This window comes from Muscardinus avellanarius (genome assembly GCF_963383645.1).
Source record: "Muscardinus avellanarius genome assembly, chromosome: 15".
Classification (NCBI taxonomy): Eukaryota; Metazoa; Chordata; class Mammalia; order Rodentia; family Gliridae; genus Muscardinus; species Muscardinus avellanarius.
The window spans coordinates 90,646,138-90,671,127 of NC_137801.1; positions in this window are offsets into that span (position 1 = coordinate 90,646,138).

Here is a 24,990-nt window from a genome sequence, read left to right on the forward strand (position 1 = left end):
GCTCACGTTTGGGACTGGGCTGTCCGTTTCCCATCTCCACCATGGGCCTTGAGTCCCGTCCTACCTGGCCCAGCTCGACCTGGGTTTCCATGCCCTCCTCACTTCTGCTCACGCAGCTTCTCCAGGTTTGCCCCTCAAGTAGATTCATCTGAACATGTCCATCTTTCCCTCAAACTGGATGCCATCTGGACATACCCAGAACCTTCCCCACCATCCCACACCAGCCACCGGGAGGCCACCTCAGTTGGGGAAGAGCCGATCTCTCCTACATCCAGACCAGAAATGAGTCCCCCTTGATGTTCTTCCTGACAACAGACCAAAAGCTAAGGGCTGACCATGCACTGAGGCCTCTGAACCTGCAGACATTGTCTTCCTTTTTTTTTTGGTAGTACTGCGGATTGAATCCAGGGGCATTCCACCTCTGATTACTTCTCTCCCTGTTTTATTTTTATTTTGAAACAGGTTCTCCCTAGGTTGCTGAGGCTAGCCTCCAACCTGTGATCCTCCTTTCGCAGCCTCCTGGATATGAAATTGCAGGCATGTGCCACCATGCCTGGCCCTTTTCTTCCTTTCAGTTGATTTACTAGCACACAGCGTGGTTCCCTCACCTCCGTGGAGAGGAGGACGCCTCTCGCACGCTCCTGAAGGTGCCCCTTGCTCAGGGTCTGGAACACACGCACTGGCTGCACTTGCCGGCCGGAGGTGAGTGGGGTGTGAGTCTCTTTGGGGGCCTGAGGACACACAGACATTGCAGAGTGGGTCAGGAAGGCCGGCCAGTGCCGACTGGGGCCATTTATCACCACTCTCAACCAAGCCTGGTGTCTGCGGCCTTCTCCCATCCAGGTGGCACAGTAGGTGAAGAGAACAGGAACAGAAGGAGGACAGGGTCAGGGATGCAGCTCTGGGAGCAGACTGCATCATCGCCCCCAAGGGTGCGCCCTCAAGGCCAGCAGGGAGGCTGGCCCTGGACAGGTGCGGGAAGCTGGGCCCGGGGTGTAGGGACCAGATAGAATCAAGGCTGTTGCGCGCGTCCCTGGATCCACTGTCTGTCTTTGGGACAATGCACATCGCTGACACGGGTCAGAGTTTTCATGCATGGAGAGCACTTGATGTACATTAAGTTAGCGAGTCTTCATGACAGCTCCGAGAGAGCTGCTGCTCTTATGCTCATTTTACCAATGAAGAAAACAAGAGCCAGAAATCCAAGATAGCGCTGGGTTAGACAGACAGTTACTGATAGGTCTGGGGTTCAAACACCGGCATTATTGTTCCATAGCATATAGGCCCCTCTCTCTTTCCTTCACACACACACACACACACACACACACTTTATTCACATGCACTTGTATGCATGTATAAAGACAAGTACACACATTGTGTTTATATTTGTATGTAAATCTATATACATAACTTTTATGTTATTCCTGGCATGATTGTTCCACATGAAGTTTTCATTAGATTTCTCAGCCTTCCTATAAACAACTTCAAACATATACACACAGTAATGTCACCTTGTGTTTTTTTTTTTTTTTTTTTTTTTTAATTAATTTATTTTTTAAATTGGTGCATTGTAGTCATATATCAATCACATTGGAGTACAAGACTTGAGAGGATATACAAGCACACATCATCCAATTAGCCCTCCTCCAGCCCCCGTCCCATTCCCTCCCCCTCCCTCCATCCCACACTTCTTTGGTGATTTACTTTGATACATTTGTTTATGTACCTCCTGCATTTTAAAGAGGCTCCGTCCTCCAGTATTACATACCCTCTGATTGATCACATTAGTTGCTTCACTATAGGGCCCTTTCTATAGCTCAACCTCTTCCTGTTGCCCTTTTCCTCCTAGTTATTGCTGATTAAGAGAAGCGTCTGATTTATATTTTCTGTGATATTTCTCTGTGCATGCTGCGTTGCAAGTACCAATCCCACTCTTGATGGTCCCAGTAGTGGCCTGGCTACTCAGTGGACTGATCCAGACCTCGCTGGCTCACGCAGCGGCCTTGCCTCATGGGAGGACCCAGTTCTGGTCTCACTGGCCCCTGAACCGGTCAAACCCCTAAGCTGGCTTTGGTCCCGACCTTGGAGGCCGCAGGAGTAAACTTGCCTCACGCCAGGCTCCGATGCTGGCCATTGGCCCCTGCACCGGTCTAACCCCTTGGCAGGATTCCAATCCCAGCCTCGGAGGCCCCAACACTGGTAATGCCTCACGGCAGGCTCCGATGCCGGCCTCACTGGCCCCAGCACCGGCCTAACCCCTTGACAGGCTCTTATCCTGGCCTCAGAGGCCCCAGTACCGGCCTTGCCTCATGGCAGGCTCCGATGCCGGCCTCGCTGGCCCCAGCACCGGCCTAACCCCTCGGCAGGCTCTCAACCTGGCCTCGGAGGCCCCAGTACCGGCCTTGCCTCACGGCAGGCTCCGATGCCGGCCTCGCTGGCCCCAGCAGCGGCCTAACCCCTCGGCAGGCTCCGATCCCGGCCTCGGAGGCCCCAGCACTGGTCATGCCTCAAGGCAGGCTCCGATGCCGGCCTCGCTGGCCCCAGCACCGGCCTAGCCCCTTGGCAGGCTCTTATCCTGGCCTCGGAGGCCCCAGTACCGGCCTTGCCAAACGGCAGGCTCCGATGCCGGCCTCGCTGGCCCCAGCACCGGCCTAACCCCTCGGCATGCTCCGATCCCGGCCTCGGAGACCCCAGGACTGGTCATGCCTCACGGCAGGCTCCGCTGCCGGCCTCGTTGGCCCCAGCACCGGCCTAACCTCTCGGCAAGCTCTTATCCTGGCCTCGGAGGCCCCAGTACCGGCCTTGCCTCACGGCAGGCTCCGATGCCGGCCTCGCTGGCCCCAGCAGCGGCCTAACCCCTCGGCAGGCTCCGATCCCGGCCTCAGAGGCCCCAGTACCGGCCTTGCCTCAAGGCAGGCTCCGATGCCGGCCTCGCTGGCCCCAGCACCGGCCTAACCCCTCGGCAGGCTCTTGTCCTGGCCTCGGAGGCCCCAGTACCGGCCTTGCCTCACGGCAGGCTCCGATGCCGGCTTCGCTGGCCCCAGCAGCGGCCTAACCCCTCGGCAGGCTCCGATCCCGGCCTCGCACTGGTCATGCCTCAAGGCAGGCTCCGCTGCCGGCCTCGCTGGCCCCAGCACCGGCCTAGCCCCTTGGCAGGCTCTTATCCTGGCCTCGGAGGCCCCAGTACCGGGCTTGCCTCACGGCAGGCTCCGATGCCGGCCTCGCTGGCCCCAGCACCGGCCTAACCCCTCGGCATGCTCCGATCCCGGCCTCGGAGGCCCCAGCACTGGTCATGCCTCACAGCAGGCTCCACTGCCGGCCTCGTTGGCCCCAGCACCGGCCTAACCCCTCGGCAAGCTCTTATCCTGGCCTCGGAGGCCCCAGTACCGGCCTTGCCTCACGGCAGGCTCCGATGCCGGCCTCGCTGGCCCCAGCAGCGGCCTAACCCCTCGGCAGGCTCTTATCCTGGCCTCGGAGGCCCCAGTGCCGGCCTTGCCTCACGGCAGGCTCCGATGCCGGCCTCGCTGGCCCCAGCAGCGGCCTAACCCCTCGGCAGGCTCCGATCCCGGCCTCAGAGGCCCCAGTACTGGCCTTGCCTCAAGGCAGGCTCCGATGCCGGCCTCACTGGCCCCAGCACCGGCCTAACCCCTCGGCAGGCTCTTGTCCTGGCCTCGGAGGCCCCAGTACCGGCCTTGCCTCACGGCAGGCTCCGATGCCGGCCTCACTGGCCCCAGCAGCGGCCTAACCCCTCGGCAGGCTCCGATCCCGGCCTCGGAGGCCCCAGCACTGGTCATGCCTCAAGGCAGGCTCCGATGCCGGCCTCGCTGGCCCCAGCACCGGCCTAACCCCTTGGCAGGCTCTTATCCTGGCCTCGGAGGCCCCAGTACTGGCCTTGCCTCACGGCAGGCTCCGATGCCGGCCTCGCTGGCCCCAGCAGCGGCCTAACCCCTCGGCATGCTCCGATCCCGGCCTCGGAGGCCCCAGCACTGGTCATGCCTCACGGCAGGCTCCGCTGCCGGCCTCGTTGGCCCCAGCACCGGCCTAACCCCTCGGCAAACTCTTATCCTGGCCTCGGAGGCCCCAGTACCGGCCTTGCCTCACGGCAGGCTCCGATGCCGGCCTCGCTGGCCCCAGCACCGGCCTAACCCCTCGGCAGGCTCTTGTCCTGGCCTCGGAGGCCCCAGTACCGGCCTTGCCTCACGGCAGGCTCCGATGCCGGCCTCGCAGGCCCCAGCAGCGGCCTAACCCCTCGGCAGGCTCTTATCCTGGCCTCGGAGGCCCCAGTACCGGCCTTGCCTCACGGCAGGCTCCGATGCCGGCCTCGCTGGCCCCAGCAGCGGCCTAACCCCTCGGCAGGCTCCGATCCCAGCCTCGGAGGCCCCAGCACTGTTCATGCCTCAAGGCAGGCTCCGATGCCGGCCTCACTGGCCCCAGCACCGGCCTAGCCCCTTGGCAGGCTCTTATCCTGGCCTCGGAGGCCCCAGTACCGGCCTTGCCTCACGGCAGGCTCCGATGCCGGCCTCGCTGGCCCCAGCACCGGCCTAACCCCTCGGCAGGCTCTTATCCTGGCCTCGAGGCCCCAGTACCGGCCTTGCCTCAAGGCAGGCTCCGATGCCGGCCTTGCTGGCCCCAGCACCGGCCTAACCCCTCAGCAGGCTCTTATCCTGGCCTCGGAGGCCCCAGTACCGGCCTTGCCTCACGGCAGGCTCCGATGCCGGCCTCACTGGCCCCAGCAGCGGCCTAACCCCTCGGCAGGCTCCGATCCCGGCCTCAGAGGCCCCAGTACCGGCCTTGCCTCAAGGCAGGCTCCGATGCCGGCCTCGCTGGCCCCAGCAGCGGCCTAACCCCTCGGCAGGCTCCTATCCCGGCCTCGGAGGCCCCAGCACTGGTCATGCCTCAAGGCAGGCTCCGATGCCGGCCTCGCTGGCCCCAGCACCGGCCTAACCCCTCGGCAGGCTCTTGTCCTGGCCTCGGAGGCCCCAGTACCGGCCTTGCCTCAAGGCAGGCTCCGATGCCGGCCTCGCTGGCCCCAGCACCGGCCTAACCCCTCAGAAGGCTCTTATCCTGGCCTCGGAGGCCCCAGCACCGGCCTAACCCCTCGGCAGGCTCTTATCATGGCCTCAGAGGCCCAAGTACCGGCCTTGCCTCATGGCAGGCTCTGATGCCAGCCTCGCTGGCCCCAGCACTGGCCTAGCCCCTCAGCAGGCTCCGGTCCCATCCTCGGGGGCCCCAACACTGGCCTTGCCTCACGGCAGGCTCCGATGCCGGCCTCGCTGACCCCAGCACCAGCCTAACCCCTCAGCAAGTTCCGGACCCGACCTCGGAGGCCCTAGCACAAGCCTTGCATCATGGCAGGCTCCAATGCCGGCCTCGCTGGCCCCAGCATCGGTCTAACCCCTCTGCAGGTTCCAATCCCGGCCACGGAGGCCTCAGTAGTGGCCCTGCCTCACAGCAAGCTCCGATGTCGGCCACTGGCCCCGGCGCCCGCCTAACCCCTCAGCAGGTTCCGATCACTGTCTCTGTGGTTAGTATTTCAAAGGTTCCAGTTGTAATGTATCAGATCTCTGCCTCCCCCGAATATTGGCCACTGGCATTGCCACTGCCTCCACCGTTTCAAATCCTTCCCAGGCTCTTTTTCCACTCTGAATGTTGTCCAGTGTTCCTAAGCATGCGTGATGGTAGCATTCGACATTTGGTGTAATTTCTCCAAAAAAAATAAAGTTGGTAAGATCCGGTTTCTGCTTCTCCTGAATACAAGTCTCTACCACCATCGCGAAGAACTCTTTCAACACCGCATTTCTCCTTGGTCTCCGCTAAACTCTCTCCTTATATGTGATGTCTGAGATTCTTAACAATATAGAGAAATAGCAGTCCTCTTTCACGGCGAATTTTTCCATAAGTTCCAGTGCATTTAGATAAGTTTTGTCTGCATCTCCAGTGTCCTGGCATCCATAACGGCTTTCTTACCACCTCTCCGATATTTTTCTTTATCTTTTTCTGTTCTGGGCCCGGTTTCTCCAGGGGTCTGGCGTGCTACTCGTAGTTCGGCAGGGACCCAGAGTCCCGCGATCCGGGCCCCAGCTGGCGTGCCCTGTGCTCGACCCCCGCCCAGAACCCAGCGTCTTACTGGGCCTTGTTTCTCCAGGGGTCTGGCGTGCTACTCGCAGTTCAGCCTGGGGCCCAGAGTCCAGGGACCCGGGCCCCATCTGGCGTGCCCAGCCCGCGACCCCCGCCCAGAACCCAGCGTCTTACTGGGTCTGGTTTCTCCAGGGGTCTGGCGTGCTATGCGCAGTTGTTCAGCAGGGGCCCAGAGTCCCGCGACCCGGGCCCCATTAGGCGTGCCCCGCCCGCGACCCCCGCCCAGAACCCAGCGTCTTACTGGGCCTGGTTTCTCCAGGGGTCTGGCGTGCTACGCGCAGTTCGGCCCGGGGCCCAGGGTCCCGCGACCCAGGCCCCGGCTTTTGTGCGCCGTGTGCGACCCCTGCCCAGAACCCAGCGTCTTACTGGGCCTGGTTTCTCCAGGGATCTGGCGTGCTACTCGCAGTTCTGCCTGGGGCCCAGAGTCCCGCGACCCGGGCCCCATCTGGCGTGCCCAGCCCGCGACCCCTGCCCAGAACCCAGCGTCTTACTGGGTCTGGTTTCTCCAGGGGTCTGGCGTGCTATGCGCAGTTGTTCGGCAGGGGCCCAGAGTCCCGCGACCCGGGCCCCATTAGGCGTGCCCCGCCCGCGACCCCCGCCCAGAACCCAGCGTCTTACTGGGCCTGGTTTCTCCAGGGGTCTGGCGTGCTACGCGCAGTTCGGCCCGGGGCCCAGGGTCCCGCGACCCAGGCCCCGGCTTTTGTGCGCCGTGTGCGACCACTGCCCAGAACCCAGCGTCTTACTGGGCCTGGTTTCTCCAGGGATCTGGCGTGCTACTCGCAGTTCTGCCTGGGGCCCAGAGTCCCGCGACCCGGGCCCCATCTGGCGTGCCCAGCCCGCGACCCCTGCCCAGAACCCAGCGTCTTACTGGGTCTGGTTTCTCCAGGGGTCTGGCGTGCTATGCGCAGTTGTTCGGCAGGGGCCCAGAGTCCCGCGACCCGGGCCCCATCTGGCGTGCCCAGCCCGCGACCCCCGCCCAGAACCCGGCGTCTTACTGGGTCTGGTTTCTCCAGGGGTCTGGCGTGCTACGCGCAGTTCGGCCCGGGGCCCAGAGTCCCGCGACCCGGGCCCCATTCCACCTTGTGTTTTAATAGTGCATAAATCAAACCAGGAGAGGCAGGAAGAGGCTGAGTGAGTTGACAACCTATCTATGTTGGAACCAAAGACCTCTAGTCTAAGAAAAATTGATTTTGTAAGTGTGGCAATGGGGCTTGAACCCAGTGGTGTTCCACGTCACTGACGCTACACTCCCAGCCCTTGTTAATCTTTATTTTGAAACAGGGTCTTGCTGAGTTACCGAGGGTCTCTCCAAGTTGCTGAGGCTGGACTCAAACTTGTGATCCTCAGATCTCAGCCTCCCAAATACTGGGATTACAGGCATGTGCCACCATACCTCCTTCTATAAAAACAGATTTTTATAAAAGGAAACAATCAAAAGGAATAAGCCCACGTGGTCACTTAGGAAGATCTGCTGTAAGTGACAAACGGGAGAGGAAGGCAGAGTCAGCCCATCTCCTTAAGGACAAGGCCTGCCCAGGCCTCTGATTCACGGCTGACACGATAAGAAACGAACAGGCAGACAGGGACCAGCGTGATCACAGAGACACTCAACCAAAGAACAGGTTGCATTGCAGGGAATTGGCATACAAGTGAGACGGTGAACGCCCAGGACTAGGACAGAGGGAATAACTCGGCTGTCGGTAAGGCGTGTCAGTGCAAAATAAATAAGCAATAATCATTAGATGGAGACTGCGCAGGTTTAGCTACCTTACAATACCAAAATGAACTTTAAACAGCATACTGAGCTTTAAACAGGCATGTGGCTTTCCGCTCAGCATGAGAACAATATTTCAAGTGTTATTGCTTTTATCACTTCGACTTACGTATTTGAAGTATTATTTTAGGAGCTAATATTTTAAAATAAATGCTAGATTTCCATGAACATTATTTTTAATTTTCTTGCAATAGTCTACATTTTTTTTTTTTTGGTAGTGGAGATTAAACTCTGGGATATTCTACCTCTGAGCTACACCCTTGTCCCTACTTTTTATTCTTTATTTTGAAACAGGGTCTCACTAAGTTGCAAAGGGCCTCAATAAGTACTTGAGGCTGGCTGAGAACCTGCAATCTTCCTGTCTCAGCCTCCCAAATACTGGAATTGCAAGCGTGCACTACCAACGCCCGACTCCAGGAGATAACTTTTTAAGAGTAATTTTTTCAAAAATTACTCAAATTTCTAATTTTTTCTTACATACTTATATAAACAACACACACTATATAAGTAGTTAAGAAATACTTGAACTTTTATATATACCATTCACATTTTGTGTGTGTGGTACTGGGGATGGAACCCAGGGGCATTCACCTCCAAGCTACACCTCCAGCCCAATTGTTTTTTTTTTGTTTTGTTTTGTTTTGTTTTTGTTTTTTTGGTGGTACTGGGGTTTCTGGAAGCCCTTCTACCTCCGGGCTACACTTCCAGACCTATTTTATATTTTTATTTGGAAACAGGGTTTCTTTAGCCTAGTATCAGACAAATTAAACTGTTATGTTAGATTATCATTGTTAATTCTGGATAAATTGTTATAATACTAGATGTCAACCACTAAGCCAAGCATGGGAAGGAGGGATGGGGAAGGAATGGGGTGGGGATCAGGTAGGGGATAACTGGGCGATGTGTGCATGTATGTCTACAAAAGTTTTTTTTTATCCCATTATGATGTATGAATACAGTGCACCAATTAAAAAAATTTTTTTAAATGTATTTTCAAACATTGGTAACTAATTCATTAAAGCAAATAAAATGAAATGTCATGAAAAAATGGGCAAGTGAACTAAATAGATACTTCACAAATGAAGAAATAAAATAGTCAATAAATGTATGAAAAAATGCTCAACATCATTAGCAATCAGAGAGATGCAAATCAAAACTACCCTGAGGTTCCACCTAACTCCAAGTAGAATGGCATCCATTCAAAACACAGACGACAAATGCTGGTGAGGATGTGGAGAAGTGGGAACTCTAAGACATTGTTGGTGGGACTGCAAATTAGTGCAACCACTTTGAAAACGAGTATGAAGGATCCTCAGAAGAATGAGAACAAACCTACCATTTGATCCAGCAATACCACTTCTGGGTATCTACCCAAAAGAAAGGAAACCAAACTACCAAAGTAATGCATGTATATCTATGTTCATAGCTGCACAATTCACCATTGCCAAACTATGGAACCAGCCAAGATGCCCATCAACAGATGAATAGATTGCAAAACTATGGAATATGTACACAAGGGAATTTTGCTCATACATAAAGAAGAACAAAATTATATCACTTATAGGGAAACGATGGAAATTGAGAACATTTTGCTAAGTGAAATTAGTCAGTCACAAAAAGTAAGAAATCAGATGCTCACCCTAAGATACAGAAGTTAGGGAGAAAAAGGGTCATAGGAGGAACTCTAGAGATGAAAGAGGAGAAACCATAGATGAGCAAATAAGAAGACCTAACTGGGGTGATGGGAAGGAGGAAGAGGGAAATTTCCTAATGTACATGATATATACATGATATACATTCACAGACATATTAAAGCCAAACACTAAGCAAGCCTGGGAAGGATGGAGGGGGAGGGAATGGGGTGGGACTCGAGGAAGGGCTAAACAAGTGATGTGTGCATGTATGCTTACTATCTTGTACCCCATTAAGATGTGTGACTATAATGCACCAATAAAATTTTTTTAAGTATATTTAAAAAGAGGGGCTGGGATGCAGATTAAGGTAAAATATCCCTGGTTTATTCCCTAGTATTGTGGTTGGTGCATGCATGGTTGAAAGAGCTGCTAGCAAGGCCAGGCACTTCAGCCACAAGAGACAGAAGTGGTCACAGTGTGGGTGACATCGTGCGCACATGCCGGGTGGGCTTTCCCCAGCTCCCTCTGCCTTCTCTACATGTGATGTCAAGATTGATATTGGTGTTCCCATTGATGGACATAATATCAATGGATGTGATTCCCTCCTTGATTCTCCCTTCCCCCAGCTCACCTCCCTGGCTCCGCTACAGGGTCTCTTCTCTTGCAGTCCCTCTGGGATCCTGATCACTCCATTGCTTCTGCATGAGAGGAAACACAAGACCCTTCGCTTTCTGTGACTGGCTACTCTCATGACTTAATATTCTCCAGACCCATCCATTTTCTTGCAAATTACATTTTGTTCTTTATTGCTGAGTAGAATTTCATTGTATGGATATCCAATAATTTTGTAGTCCACTCATCTATTGATGGACACCTAGGTTGGTTCCATAATTGGCTACTGTGAATTATGCTGCTACAAACATGGATATACATACATAACTATAATATTCTGATTTTATTCTCTCTGGAAAGATGCCCAGGAGTGGTGTAGCTGGATCATACACTGGATCCATTTCCGGTTTTCTGAGTACTCTCCATACTGACCTCCATAGCAGCTGTGCTAATTTGTAATCCCACCAAAGGGGTATATAAGTTCCTATTTCCCCACATTCTCACCAGTATTTATTGTTGCTGTTGATTATTGCCATCTGATTGGGGCTATATGGAATCTTAGTGTAGTTTTGATTTGCATCTCCCTGATTGCTAATGATACCGAGTTTTTTCCATGTATTTATTGGTCATTTGTATTTCTTCTTTTGGAAGTGCCTATTTCGTTCAATTGCCCGTTTCAAGCAATACCACTGGCCCTATTTTTTATTTTGAAACAGAGTGTCACTGAGTTGCAAAGGGCCTCACTAAGTAGTAGCTGAGGCTGTTCTCGAAACACAATCCTCCTGTCTCAACCTCCCAAATGATGGGATTCCAAGTGTGTGCCACTATGCCTGGCTTCAACTGCCCATTTCTTGATTGGTTTGTATTTATTTATTTATTTATTTATTTATTTATTTATTTATTTTTAGTGTTAAGTCTTTTAGTCCTCTACCAGAGAAGTAGCTGACAAAGATCTCCCATACTATAGGCTCTCTCTTTAGACTCTTGATGGTTTTCTTTGATGAATAGAAACTTTTTAATTTAATGCCATCCAATTTATTAATTATTGTTTTAATTTCCTGAGCTTTGAGGGGGTCTTGTTGAGAAGTTTGACTGATACTTTATTTATTCATGGTACTGGGGATTGAACCCAGGGGCATTCTACCTCCAAGATATACCTTTGGCCCAATTTTATTTTTTATTTTGAAACAGGATCTTACTAAGTTACAAAGGACCTCATTAAGTAGCTGAGGCTGGCAGTAAACCTGCCTTATCCTCCTGTCTCAGCCTCCCAAGTACTGGGATTACAAGCATGGACTACCATATCTGGCTTATTGTTACTTTTTTAAAAAATAAAGTGAAAATTGTAAAAGTAAGTTTGTTTGGCATATATCAAAATATAGAATATAATTGTAAGTATGTGCTAATTCTTAGAATAGAAAAGTAACAAACTATCCAGGTGTGGTGGTGTACACCTATAATACTAGTACTGGGAGGCTGAGGCGGGAGAATCATAGGCTCGAGACCAGCCTCAGGAAATTAGCACCTACTCAGGCATTCAGCAACTTAGTGAGACCCTCTTTCAAAATAAAAAAGTGCTGGGGTATAGCTTGGAAGTAGAATGTTTCTGGGTTCAATTCCCAGCAATCCCCAACCCCTCCAAAAAAAAGAAAAAAAGAAAAAAAGAAAAGGAAAGGAAAGGAAAGGAATGAAGTGGGTAGGTTTTAGATGCAACACTCCTGACAAAAGAGTAGAGCAACTCATCAGGATGTTCTTCACTTCTATCAGAGCTTTATGTCACAGATTTAAAGAAAGTACCTCTTAAAACAACAATACAAAATGTCTATTCTTTTACTACAAAACTGAGGCAAGGTTTACAATGTTTCTGCTAACCCTTTATCATTCAAACTTTAACGGTGACTTGGGCTTTCTCTGGAGGCGCTGTGACAAACCACATCGGAGAGTAGTTCGTGGTGGAGTGTAAACACCCCCTGTCCTCACTTTCATCCTGTATGAAACCTCATGCATTCCCCAGTCACCTGCGGAACTGAGCCAGCCCTGGTCCGCTGCAGGAAACAGATGGCATACCCACTTGGGATTTTTAACCGAGGAGTACTTCCTAAGAAACCCTAAAAAGTGCTGCCAAGCCCAGATAGGGGAAACCAACAGAGACGCCGAAAGAGATCTGGGTGAGCAGCGGCAGGAAGCCAGTACCAGCCAGCCCCGTTCCCAACCCCCACCTGTGGCCCACGAGGTTGGGGGGCAGCCTCATAGGAGCCAATTCCAGGGTCCACAGGTATCAACTCAGTTCACAGGGCGCCGGGAGGGCGACCGCCTGATTTCACTTGTCTTCTGTCCTTTGGTGTGCTGCCCATGATGTCCACTGGCCAAAGCCAAATGGAATCCAGAAAGCAAGTGAGCCCCTGGATTACGGGGACAGCAAGAGTCCCTAGAACACAATCAGGGTGCAGGGGGAGAGGCTGATCCAGAGGGACAAGAAAAACTAAACTGTCCTACTGCCTGAAAACACACTGACTCAGGGACTCTGATATCTAATGGAGAGGGAGTCTTGATGGACCAGATTTAATAGGCGCTCAATCATGGACCTTCTAATTTTATAATTTGCCTTTCCTACATCATCTCATGATACATAGTGGGTAATGAGATTTTCAGTTTCCCATCTATAACGGATGCGGGAGAGAGTTTCCCTTTTGCTTTGAAGAGAGAAGAAACAGAAGAAAGGGTAACTGAACCTCTGTTAAGTGGGCCCCTTGGGCATAGACATACAGAGAGCCATCACTTGGACTGCATGCCTGAACTTACTGAGTGGTCTGGCAGGAATGGACATTTCTATCACTAGAAAATGCTTTTTCTTTGCTTTGCATTTTGAAGTTGAGGTCATATTCAAACTTTCAGGCCTTGACTTTTAGCACCAGGTTCATAATATCACTTGACTTATAAGATTTAATAAGTAAATTGGATGTTTCAGGAAAGAATGAAGTTAGGAATCACTCTGTGTTGTATCATACGTTCAATGGCTTAAGGGGGAAAAGTCAACTACGATTCCTTTTCCAGCCTATCTGAAGTTGTGAAATGAATGTCCTGGATGTCAGTAGTAGTGATCCATGTGGTTCGATACACTCAGGATAATCGCCCTGAACGTGAACACTCTGACAAATGAGGGTACAGAAAGTGGAGCATCATCCAGGCACAACGCTGAGGCCCAGCTGAGCATGGTGGCACACACCTGCCTTCCAGCTTCTGGAGAGGCAGAGGCAGGAAGACTGCAAGCTTGAGGCCAGCCTGGGCAATTTAGCAAGACCTTGTCCCAGAATAAATGGTTTGGGTTTTTTTGTTTTTTTTTTTTTTTTTGTACTGGGTTCCTGGAAGCCCTTCTATCTCTGGGCTACACTCCCAGACCTACTTTTTATATTTTTATTTGGAAACAGGGTCTCTTAAGCCAGCGCGGCTGGCTTCGAACCTGCGCGATCCTCCTGTCTCCACCTCCCAAGTGCAGGGATTACAAGCGTGCGCTGCCACACCCGGCAGAATAAATGGTTTTGAAAGAGATGGGAGTGTAGCTCAAGGCCCTGGATTCACTCCTGAGTCACACACACACACACACACACACACACACACACACACACACACCTGTGCAAGTGCACACACACACTTGCAAAATTATTCCAAGCCAACCTTCCTTCTTTCCTTTCTTCCTCCCTCCCTTCCTTCTATTGTAGATTGAACCCAGGGGCATTCTACATCTCTAAGCTACAACTCCAGCTATTTTTAAATTTATTTTTTCAATTTGAAACAGTATCTCACTAAGTTGCTGAGGCTGTCCTTGAACCTGTGATCCTCCTGTCTCAGCCTTCCCAGGACTAGGATTACAGGTGTGCATTGAAACACCTGGCTAGGCTGTGCTTCCAAAGAAAAGCACTTGTTTATGGCAGGTGAATTATTTTCAAGGTGTAGCTGACCAGCCTTCACCCACTCATCTTGAGTGACAAAAAGACCACTTATAAATTATTCTCAATTTAACATTTCTTCAAAAGTTGGGAGGCCTCTGGGAGCCTGCCTGTGGCCAGAGGCCCGAAATCCTCAGGTATCTCAGCCTCTCGGCTCTGGAGTTTCCCAGTCTCCTTTGGTCCTGGCGCACCTGTACTGGTCCAAGGCACACGTCTTAGAGAAGCCGACTCTAGGACAAATAGCTTCTTCAGGAGGTGAAGGAATACCAGGAGGGACTTGGAGAGAGAGACAGCACAGGAGGTATTGTCAAGCCACTCTCCAAACTGGAACTTCATTTCCCAGGAAAATGACGGGAACCAGTGGAGGATGCATAGCTCAGGGCTTGGCAAGTGGAGTGCTCATATATTAACTCCTACTGGCCAAAGGGTTCCAGTCAGCCACAGATGAAGGTAAAGAAGAATTTGAAGGCCAGAGAAAACTGCCAGGGGAGAAGAACAGGCACTGGCAGCTGGGAGTCAGCCTGGCCAGTCTCGGGCAGCTCCTTGGGGCCAGAGGATGGAGTGGGGCACCCACATACCTGCTGCCAAGCCATGGCCACTCTCCAGCAGCACTCCCTCTCCCTAGCACCACAAATCGGGAGAATTGTCTTCTTGTCTTGAATACAACACAAAAAGTAGGATCCATAAAAAAGAAATAATAAAACTAGAGCAGTGATATATGCTTGTAATCCCAGTATTTGGGATGCTGAGATGGGAGGGTTGCAGGTTGGAGGACAGTCTCAGCAACTTGTTGAAGCTCTCAAGAACTTAGTGATATCCTATTTCAAAACAAAACTAAAATAGGGCTGGGGGTGTATCTCAGATGTAGAACACACATAACTATTTGTATGATTTTCTATACATATACATGATTTTCTGTATATTATCTAAAAATGAAATTGTGGAAGTCCAGTTTTCCCCTACGTTGTGGTTTGGATATAGAATGTTCCTTGGAAAAGCTCGTGTGTTAGCGATGCAGACACACCCAGAGGTGAAGCCAAGCATGGTGCTGCACTCCTGTGATCTAGTGCTTAGGAGGCTGAGACAGGAGGGTTCAGGTTTGAAGCCAGCAGGTGGTAACTTAGTGAGATGCTGTCTTCAGATAAAAAGGGCTGGGGATGGGATATAGTTTAGTGGTAGAATGCCACCATATCCAATCCCTACTGTGGAAGAAAGAAGGAAGGAAGGAGAGGGAAAGCAAGAAAGGAAGAAAATAAGAAAAGAAAAAGAGAGGAAGGAAGGAACAAAGAAAGGAAGATGAAAGAGAGAAGAAAGAAAGAAGAAAGACAAAAAGAAAGAAGGAAGGAAAGAGGAAGGGATAGGGATGTTCAGAGGTGAAATAATTGAATCGGGGCTCTACCCCCACCTGTGGATAAATCCATTGATGGGTTAATAATTTGAATGGACTCGTGGACTCACTGGGTGGTGACTGTGGGCAGGTAGTGTGTGGTAGGAGGTGGACGTCAGTGGGGGTGTGGCCTTCGGGACCCTATCTGTCTCTTGTCTTTTCCTTTCTCTCTCTGTTTCCTATTTGCTGTGAACTGATCAGTTTTCCCCGACCACTCCCTGCTGCTATGATGTTTCTGCCTTGGACTGAAACTCCACAATCATGAACCAAAAAAGCCTTTCTTTAAGTTGTTCTCATCAGGAATTTTGGTCACAATAACAAAAAGTTGAACAATATATCCCACAATTAACTTTCTTCTTTCTGTCATTTTATACCATTTCTTTTTAGTATTCTAATTAGTAAGTAACTTAGCCTACCAAAATCTCTACCTCTATCTAACACATTTCCTAGTGTCCACAGAAAGTTGTTTTTGTAACTAATACTGTACTGTTAGTGTGTGTGTATGTGTGTTACCCTGGATCAAACCAAGGGATGTTCTACCTCTAGATTACACCCTCACACCTTTCTCTTCTTTAGTTTAAAACACAGGCTCACTAAGTTGCTCAGGGCCTTGCTAAGTTTCTGAGGCTGGCTTCAAACATGTGATCCTCCTGTCTCAGGCACCAAAGCACTGGGATTACAGGCATATGCCACCACAATACCTGGCTCCACTGTACCGTTATTAAATAAGAACACTCAAAATATTGACTTTTATTGGCATGAATGAGAGAGAGAGAGAGAGGAAGAAGAAGAGGAGGAGGAGGAAGAAGAAGGAGGAGGAGGAAGAAGAGGAAGAGAAAGGGAGGGAGGGAGGGAGGGAGGGAGGGGGGATCACAAGCTCAGCTCCCTGAAACAAGGCTTTGGCACCTGGCCTGAAGTCATTCTGCTGGATCATAGCACTTACATGTCAGGAGAAGAGAATTAAGAACATGGTTTAGTTAGAAACGAAAAACCTAGCTGAACATATTTTTCTCATTTAGGCTTTATCCTAAACATTTGTAAAGATTTAGCAGCTCACCCCAGCAAGCCTTTTTAATCCACATTCCAGTAATAGAAATTTCAGAAACACTTTCTCAAGGAGGTTTTCATGTCCAAGCCCCAACAGAGCCAAGTTTCTTTGTTCTCTTGGGGCCTTAGCAAAACCTGGAGCCAAGGACCCACAAGACAGGCAAGAGGGGGCTCCTCTGCGTATGCTGCTCTCATCTCTGGATCAGCGTCCACCAGGGTGGATTGGAGAGTGAGCCGGAGGTGTGGCATGAGCAGAAAGACAAAAGTGGCAAGCGTTGTCTTCCCCAGCTGGGGAATGCGCCGTGTCTAACTAGAGATGGGAAAGTGCCGCTGCCAACCTTTCTTTCCATCTGTGACTGAGGTGGAGATGCAGCAGAAGAGGCTGAAGAGAAGGAAGGAAACAACTGGGAGTACTAAGAGCAGAGCAATAGGGGCTTGGAGCCCCCAGGTGGGTGGAGGGTGCTTGAATTATCAGTGGAGAGAGTCACGGTGTCAGAAGTGTGTATTTAGATGCCGAGCATGCCAGCTGAGTGATCTGAGCCTCTCTCCACAATTTATTATAGTCCCATCAATATTCTCGTGCTGAAAGTCAAAGCAACTGGCCATACAGCTTAGAGGAAGGAAGGTTTATTTGTTCACGGTGCTTTGGAGATTCTGGGTTCAGTTCATGTGAGTTCAGGTTTGCAGCTCAGGTCATGGTGGCGAGAAGGAGAGAGAGGCGGTGAAGGGGAGAAGGAGTAGTACAATCTCCAAGGCCACCCCAGGGGCCCCACATTAGCAAACAGACCTGCTTCTAACATTGCCTCCTATTTCCATGAGGACTAGGGGGACATTCTAGGTCCAAATCATTACACTCCACCCTGGCCCCTTAGACCTTACAGCCACCTCATAATGCAAAATGCACTTAGTCCATCTCCAAGAGTTCCTGTAGCCGTAACATTTCCAACATCACTCAAAAGTCCAAAATTGAGGCAGAGGAAGAAAATGGCAACTGTGGGGTGTAGCACATCTCAGCAGCTGTAACAAACAAAAATCAACTACCAAGAAGGCAGCTCCTTGACAAGAAAAACAAAGCAGCAAAGATATTTTAAAATGAAAACACAGGCCGGGCATGGTGGCGCACGCTTGTAATCCCTGCACTTGGGAGGCAGAGAAAGGAGGATTGCGCAGGTTTGAAGCCAGCCGCACGCGTTGGCTTAGGAGACCCTGTTTTCAAATAAAAAAATATAAAATAGGTCTTGGAGCGTAGCCCGGAGGTAGAAGGGCTTCCAGGAACTCCAGTACCACCAAAAAATAAAATAAAATAAAATAAAATAAAATTTTAAAAAATGAAAACACAATAAAGGGAACCACGGTGGAAGAAAATCCAATACTCAGGACGCGAGTTCCACAGCAAAGAGCCTGAGTGCGCAACTGACCTGGTGTGGAGACCAGTACCATCTTGGGCCACCAGCCTGAACCGTGACTGCTGGCTCCACAACCCAAAGAAATGCCAGCAAAAAATTTAAGGACTTGTAGGGCAGAAAGTGGCAGCAGAGCTCCAACATCTTAAGCAACCAGCACTACGCTTCAGGGATGGACAGAAGGATCTAAAAGCCCATATGCTCACCAGAAGCTGGTACCTGCAGCAGCACACTGTGCCCTCCAGAGACCCAGGCCTGCAGGAAAATAAGTTAACCACGTTTCTCAGCGAACAACCACCCAGAGCTGGCGGGCTGAGGTCTGGCAGTCCATCCCTGTGGTGGTCTGGTTAGAACCTACAGAGACACAGGGAAGGCCCATAGTGACCAGGGTGCAGCACCTGTACAGGGTCACAGGGAGTCACTCCAAGATTACCCTGGACACCCTCCATGGTGTGGGTAGGGAGGTATAGGCCCAGGGCCAGAAAACATAAAACCCTGTGCTTACACGGAACTCATTTACAGTGACACCTGCCGCCCTGACACCTAAGTACAAAGCTATCAGAGACTAGAGTGGGGCACAAACACTCATAAAATGGGTCCAAAAGCTGACAAGAGGTTACAGAGCAAATGAGAGATATTGGAACATACTCCAAAATCTATTCCACTGAACAGACATTATACAGGTCCTATATGTGTAAATTAGTAGTACTGCTTCTTTTTCTTTCCAAATGACGTTAGTTTTTGTTTTGTTTTGTTCGTTTTCAATTTACTCTTACAATTGTTCATTTTTGTTGCTTGTTTTGTTATTTTATGCATGTTTGTTTGCTCCCTCCCCCATTCCTTTTACAAGCTTCCTCCCTCTATCCCATCTACTCTCTTCTCTTAAAACTTTTTCTTTCCCTTCCTGTATCTCCTTGTTTTATACTCAAGCTATTTCTTATCTCTATACCTAAATATACTAACTGCAAGAATCCTACTATACCACCATCTCTCATTCTCAACCAGACACTACTTATTATACTTAAATTCTTACTCAACCTAATCATATCCTCTACTTTACCCTACTCCTGTACCCATCACCCCAGCTCCTTCCCCTCACCTAACCCTCACCATTGACAAAAACACTATTTACCCATGCATGAACCTGCTGATACCTCTAAATCTGGCCAAACTGCAAATCTTATAAGTCTCTCTGCTTTTCGCTCACTCCTGAAATTCAGTGTATAATTCGCTGAACGTGGACATCGATATCCATAATGTAGTTTTATACTTTGCTGTTTTGAGATTTTTTTCTGTCAGCTTAATTTAAAGTCTATCATCTTTAAATTCAGCTTTAGGAGCTGGGCATGGTGGCACATGCTTGTCATCCCCACACTTGGGAGGCGGAGACAGGAGGATCGCACAGGTTCGAAGCCAGCCGCGCTGGCTTAGGAGACCCTGTTTCCAAATAAAAAGTATAAAAAAATAGGTCTGGGAGTGTAGCCCGGAGGTAGAAGGGCTTCCAGGAACCCCAGTACCACCAAAATAAATAAATAAATAAATTAATTAATTAATTAATTAATTCAGCTTTAGGTAAAATTTTAGGACATGTGAAAAATGTCAATAAGTTCTTTGCTAGAATGTAACATGTGTGGCCTCTATTCCATTTTCCTATGGAGTCCTCTTTGTCTTCCTAAATCTTCTGAACACAGTCTCTACTGTCTGCTTTTCTAACTGCAGTCTGACCCCTCCAAATTCCTCTTACAAACCAGTTCCAAAGACTCATAGAATACATGGTCAGATTTGGACATGCAATGACCTCAGTTCTCTGATGCCAGTTTCTCTCTTGGTCAACAACCTCATTGCTATAATACAAAACAACTAGCCACACAACTTAGAGAAGGAAAGATTTGTCCAGTATTTTTTTCTTTTTGTTTTTGCAGATTCTGGGTTCAGTCCACGTGAGGCCAGGGCTGAATGAGGACATGGTGGTGAGAAGCAGAGGGAGGAGAGAACAAGGCTGTTCTCACATCATGGAGGTGGGCGGTGAGCAAGGGAGAAGGAAGGGTGTGCAACCCCAGGGCCACACTCCTGGTTCTCCCTAGCAACAAAGCACTTTTTTGACATTGCTACCTTGTTTTCACAAGGGCCAGGGCGACATTCTAAGTCCAAACCATTACATTTATGCTCCATCTATGCACAGAAAACTCTAACAACAGAAAGAGAAGAAATAAGAATAATAACTTGTAAAAATCTAAAAGAAACCAAAGCATGGGTATTACGTGTCCTGCTTAAGGTTACTCAGCTATTAGTGGTGCTGTTGGGACCTTAGGTCTTCAGATTTCAAAAATATATTTGTATGTTATAAATCACCAAAATTGATGTGATGCTCTGTCTAATTCTACCATTGAAGACCCACATCAGTAAGAGCATCTACAAAGAACTCCTACCTTATAAGTTTAAGTTGATTGTTTTCAAATTCTAGTGTGCATAAGTCAAGTGGGTGGTTGGGTGGGAACAGTGGCAAAGCAGATTTTCAGACCCTATGTAGGGTTAGGTTAGAGTTGTGGCCATAAGGCACCACTGAATGATTTCTCATAGTGACAGGGTGAAGTGTGGGTGGGGGCTGAGAATTGTGTGTCCCAGCACCATGGATAGCTGCAGTTGGTTGCCATGGTGATCTGTTCATTTCATAGGGCTGCTCTAACAAAGTACCACAAACTAGGTGGCTTAAAGCAATTGAAATTAACTCACTGAATTTTAAAGACTCAAAGTCCAAAATGAAGGTGTCAACAGGGCCATGCTCCCTCCAAAAACTCTCTGGAAGAATATTTATATTTATATCGCTTGCCTCTTCTTCTAGTTTCTGGTGGTTGTGAGGAATCCTTGTCATTCCTCCACTGATAGATGCATCACTTCGGTATTTGAATCTGCCTTCAAATGGCTTCCTCTTCTGTTTGTGTTCAAATTTCCCTCTTCTTATGTAGAAATCAATCATATTGGATTTAAGGCCCACCTCAATACAGTAGGACCTCGTCTTAATTTGGTTATATCTGCAAGATCCTATTTCTGATAAGGTCACATTTACAGCTTTCACGTAGACATGAGTGTGTGTCCACGTGTATGTGCGTGTGTGTGTGTGTGTGTGCTGGTACTAGGGATTGAATCTAGGGGCAGTCTTTCTCTAAGCCACACTCTCCCAATCATTTTTATTTTTAAACAGAGTCTCACTAAGTTACTGAGGGGCTTGTTAAGTAGCTGAGGCTAGCCTTGAACCTGCAATCCTCCTGACTCAATCTCCCAAGTACCAGGGTTGCAGGCATATACCACCATGCCTGGTGTATACATGAACTTTTGAAGGGGTACTCTCAAAACCCACTGTAGGGAATAATAGTGATCATTAATAAAGTAGAGTCAGATGAATGCTTCTGATAGCTCTGAGTATACAAAGAGAAAATTAAAACCCAGAACACGCAGAGCACTTCTATAGCCATAGTGAAGGAGCCCTTTACCTGTGGGCAGCTGAGGACCAAGGCCAGGGTCTGGCTGTAACAACCACAGTGTTCCTTCATCCACTAAGTGTTCAAGCCTCATGACTACACCCATGTTTCTTGTGTCAACTCACTAGTATAGTGCGGAAGATAAGACGTACCCTAAGAAACAGGATGGGGACATTTGGGAAGACATGGAGTGGCTAAGAGTTTTGAACTACCAAATGGCCCTTGCGAGTGGGAAGGAGACCCTGGCCTTTTGCCTGGCTCTCAGAAAGTTTTGGTTACATATGATAAGACCTGGGTCCCTGGGAATAAAGTAGATGTAGGACTAGAGTGCTACCTGATATGCATATAGTTGAAAATTTTCCAGGTCTGATGGGAAACAACCTATACTGAAGTGCCCAGTTCATAGCTCAAGAACCTCTCAGCTGAGAGGATGGCTGGGTTCCTTTGGAGAATTATCCAACTATATATACACAGAGATACAGAACACTGAATACTTTCCCAAAACTCCCCATGGGAACCTGAGGCTGTGCTTCAAGATGGTGCCCTGACATTCTCAGACCTCCCAGGAGTTGTTAGATATGGAGGTGAACTTGTGTTGAATCCTGTGGTACCAAACACCAGGTGGCCCCACGTTGCCCTGGGGATGTGTTGAGGCAGATGAAGGAAGGACTCTTTGCCCCACCCTGTATCACATCCTGAACTGCCGAGGTCCATTTCCCCACTGATATGGCTGAGTGTGTTCCCTCCAAGACTCATAGTGAAGTTAGTGGCATGGTGACGGTGTTGAGGGACGGAACCTTTACGAGGGTCTGGGTGCTGGCCTGCCCCCATGGGTGGGTGGCTACTGTGAAGGGGCAGTGTCCGTCTCCTCCCTCTGCCACATGACATTGCAGCAAGAAGGCCAATGGCCAGGACTGGCACCTTGATGCCAGGCTTCTCAGCCTCCAGAACTGCGGGTAGTGAACTTATGTTTATTAGAAATCACCCAGTCTGGCATTCTGTTATAGAAGCATAAAACAGATGAGAATGCCCATTATAATTAGAGTGGAAATAGATATATTTAGTAACTGGCCACATGACAACCTTGATTTCTTAGACTATGGAGTGAAGACTCTTAGGTATAAAGAGTCAAATAGAAGTCCCTGAAATTGTCTCAATAGTCATCATTAAGAAAGAAAACTAGGCAGGCATGGTGAGGTATGCCTGTAATCCCAGTACTTGGGAGGCTGAGATAGGAGGATCTCAGGTTTGAGGCCAGCTTTAGCAATTTAGCAAGACCCTCAGTAACTTAGTGAGCTACTGTTCCAAAGTGAAAATAAAATAGGGCTAAGAATTTAGCTTGAAGGGCCAATGCCCTTGGGCTCAACCCCTAGTAACCTCCCTCCCTCCCTCTCTCCCAACAAAGCATGAACTAAGAGTTAAAGGAACACCAGGTACGTCCCTGGGAGTGCGAGCGGAGTGCTACCAGGCCAGGCCTGGTGTGTATCCAGGGGCTCAGACGCTGGCCACCTTACTTAAATCACCTGCTAAAACAGCTGGATAGAAGCTGGCATGGTGGTGCCCATCTGCAATTCCAGTACCTGTGGGGCTGAAAGAAGAGGATGGCAAGTTTGAGGCCAGCCTCACAACTTAGCAAGATCCTGTTTCAAAATAAAATAGTCCTCTGGAGGTATCTCAGAGGTAGAATGCCCTTGGGTTAAATTCCCCAGTACAACAAACAAACAAACAAGAAAGAAAAGGAAAAAAATAGACAATGAGGATGCTAAGGTACAGAAGGGGAAAGTCGTTGGATCTGTCCTTCTGATCTACTCTGCCCCCTTCTCCCTCCTGTGTGCAGGGCACTTGGCTCGCGGAGGCCACACTCATGAATGTCCCTTCCCTCTTCCTTCTAGCTAGTTTGGTGGATGGGACGTACCCGCAGGGGATGAGATGGCGGGAAAAAGTGAGGTGAGGTGTTGGTTCTGCGAACACCCTGCCTTCAGGACGGCCTTGGGTTGGTGGCCCCCTCCACGAAGCCACGACTTCTAACAGCCCCACCCAAGCACCAGCACTCCCTGGGTTCTGGTCGGTTTTGGGGTAGACTTGCTGCTTCTGGGGCTAGGTACTTATCTCTGTTGTTGATTCCCCTAAACTCTGCCCAGATAGTTGTTGTTATCGTTGTTTGTTCAGTGACATGCATCGCCATACTGCCCAGGCTGGCCTCAAGCTCTCAGGCGCACACAATCTTCTTGCCTCAGCCTCCCGAGTAGCTGGCACTATAGGCAGGTGCCACATGCCCACCTGCCCATCCTCTTGCAAATAGCTCCTCTATCAAATCATCCAAGCGCTCAGTTGGCATGTACTCTCTGTGTGCTGCCAGGACCCTGCATGGACATAGATGAACAGCTTCCAACCTCCTCCACTGACAATTTCTGGCTACCATTAGCATGGCCAGGGCCTGAGAAGAGGTGGTGGGAGCCGCAGCCACAGACGCCCTTGCTCCTCTTCTATGCTTTCCTCCCAGTCAAGACGAGGACCTGCAGATCTAGGAAGATCCCCAACCACAGCAGCTGTTCCTCACATCTTTCTGGGTCCTCTCCTTACTTGTTTCCCTCCACCACTGAGTCCTGCCCGAGACCAAGCCCGGGCCACTATGCTGTACTCTTGCCGTGCCTGTCTCTGGCGAAATGGCTCCAGCATCCCAAATCTCCTTCAGGTGCAGCAGCTAGGTCTCAGGACCCCGGAGTCAGACTCCTGCTGCCTTTCCTAGATTGGCTGGCTTAGGACCAATAATCTCAAAGACCAGAGCTTTGTACCTAGTCGACCATGATGCCTGATCTCTGACAACACTTTGTGATCCAAGTCGGCCTCTGTCCTTTGCACTTGAGATGAAATTTCCTGACTTCTGCTAGTCCCAAATACTTCACATCTGAGCTGCCCCCACCCCCAACCAAACACTCACACTCCAAGGCGAGACGGTCTTAAGCAAGAAGCGCAGCACCGTGTGCGCACACAGCAGTTCCTCAGTATGTGACACCGGAGGCGAAAAGCATCCGGGAAGGATAAAGCCCTCAAAATGAACAGGCAACGCTGATTATTTGTTGACAACACTGAATCACCAGAATATACCTGAGAGTTCGGGCATTTGAAATCCTTGTAACATGTAGTGAAGAGAACCGTGTTCTCACATTTATATCGTCTGTGAATGTCACCCTCATTTCCTTTTTCTTTTCTGCAGGCTCAATAGGAAAACGCTTACCTTTGAATCCATGTGGAAATGGTAGAAACATTCTGCCACGCTCTCTGGGAGTCCACAGCTCACAATGTTCCCGGTATGTATTGCGTGTTCGGGGAGTTCTAAGAGCCCTGGGATAAAGAGAGAAGGCAGCAGAAGCTAAACATCTTAAACTATAGGTTAGAAAGAACACTTTGGCAGAGGGGCTGTTGGGAAAGCAGCTGATGCCCTGTCCTAGCAGAGCGAAGTAGGTGTGGCCAGGGATGGGGACCAGTTTCTGGCCAATGCTGTAAAGAAGGAAAGACATTCTTTAAGACATACTGAGGTAGCCAGGTGTGGGGGCGCACACTTGTAA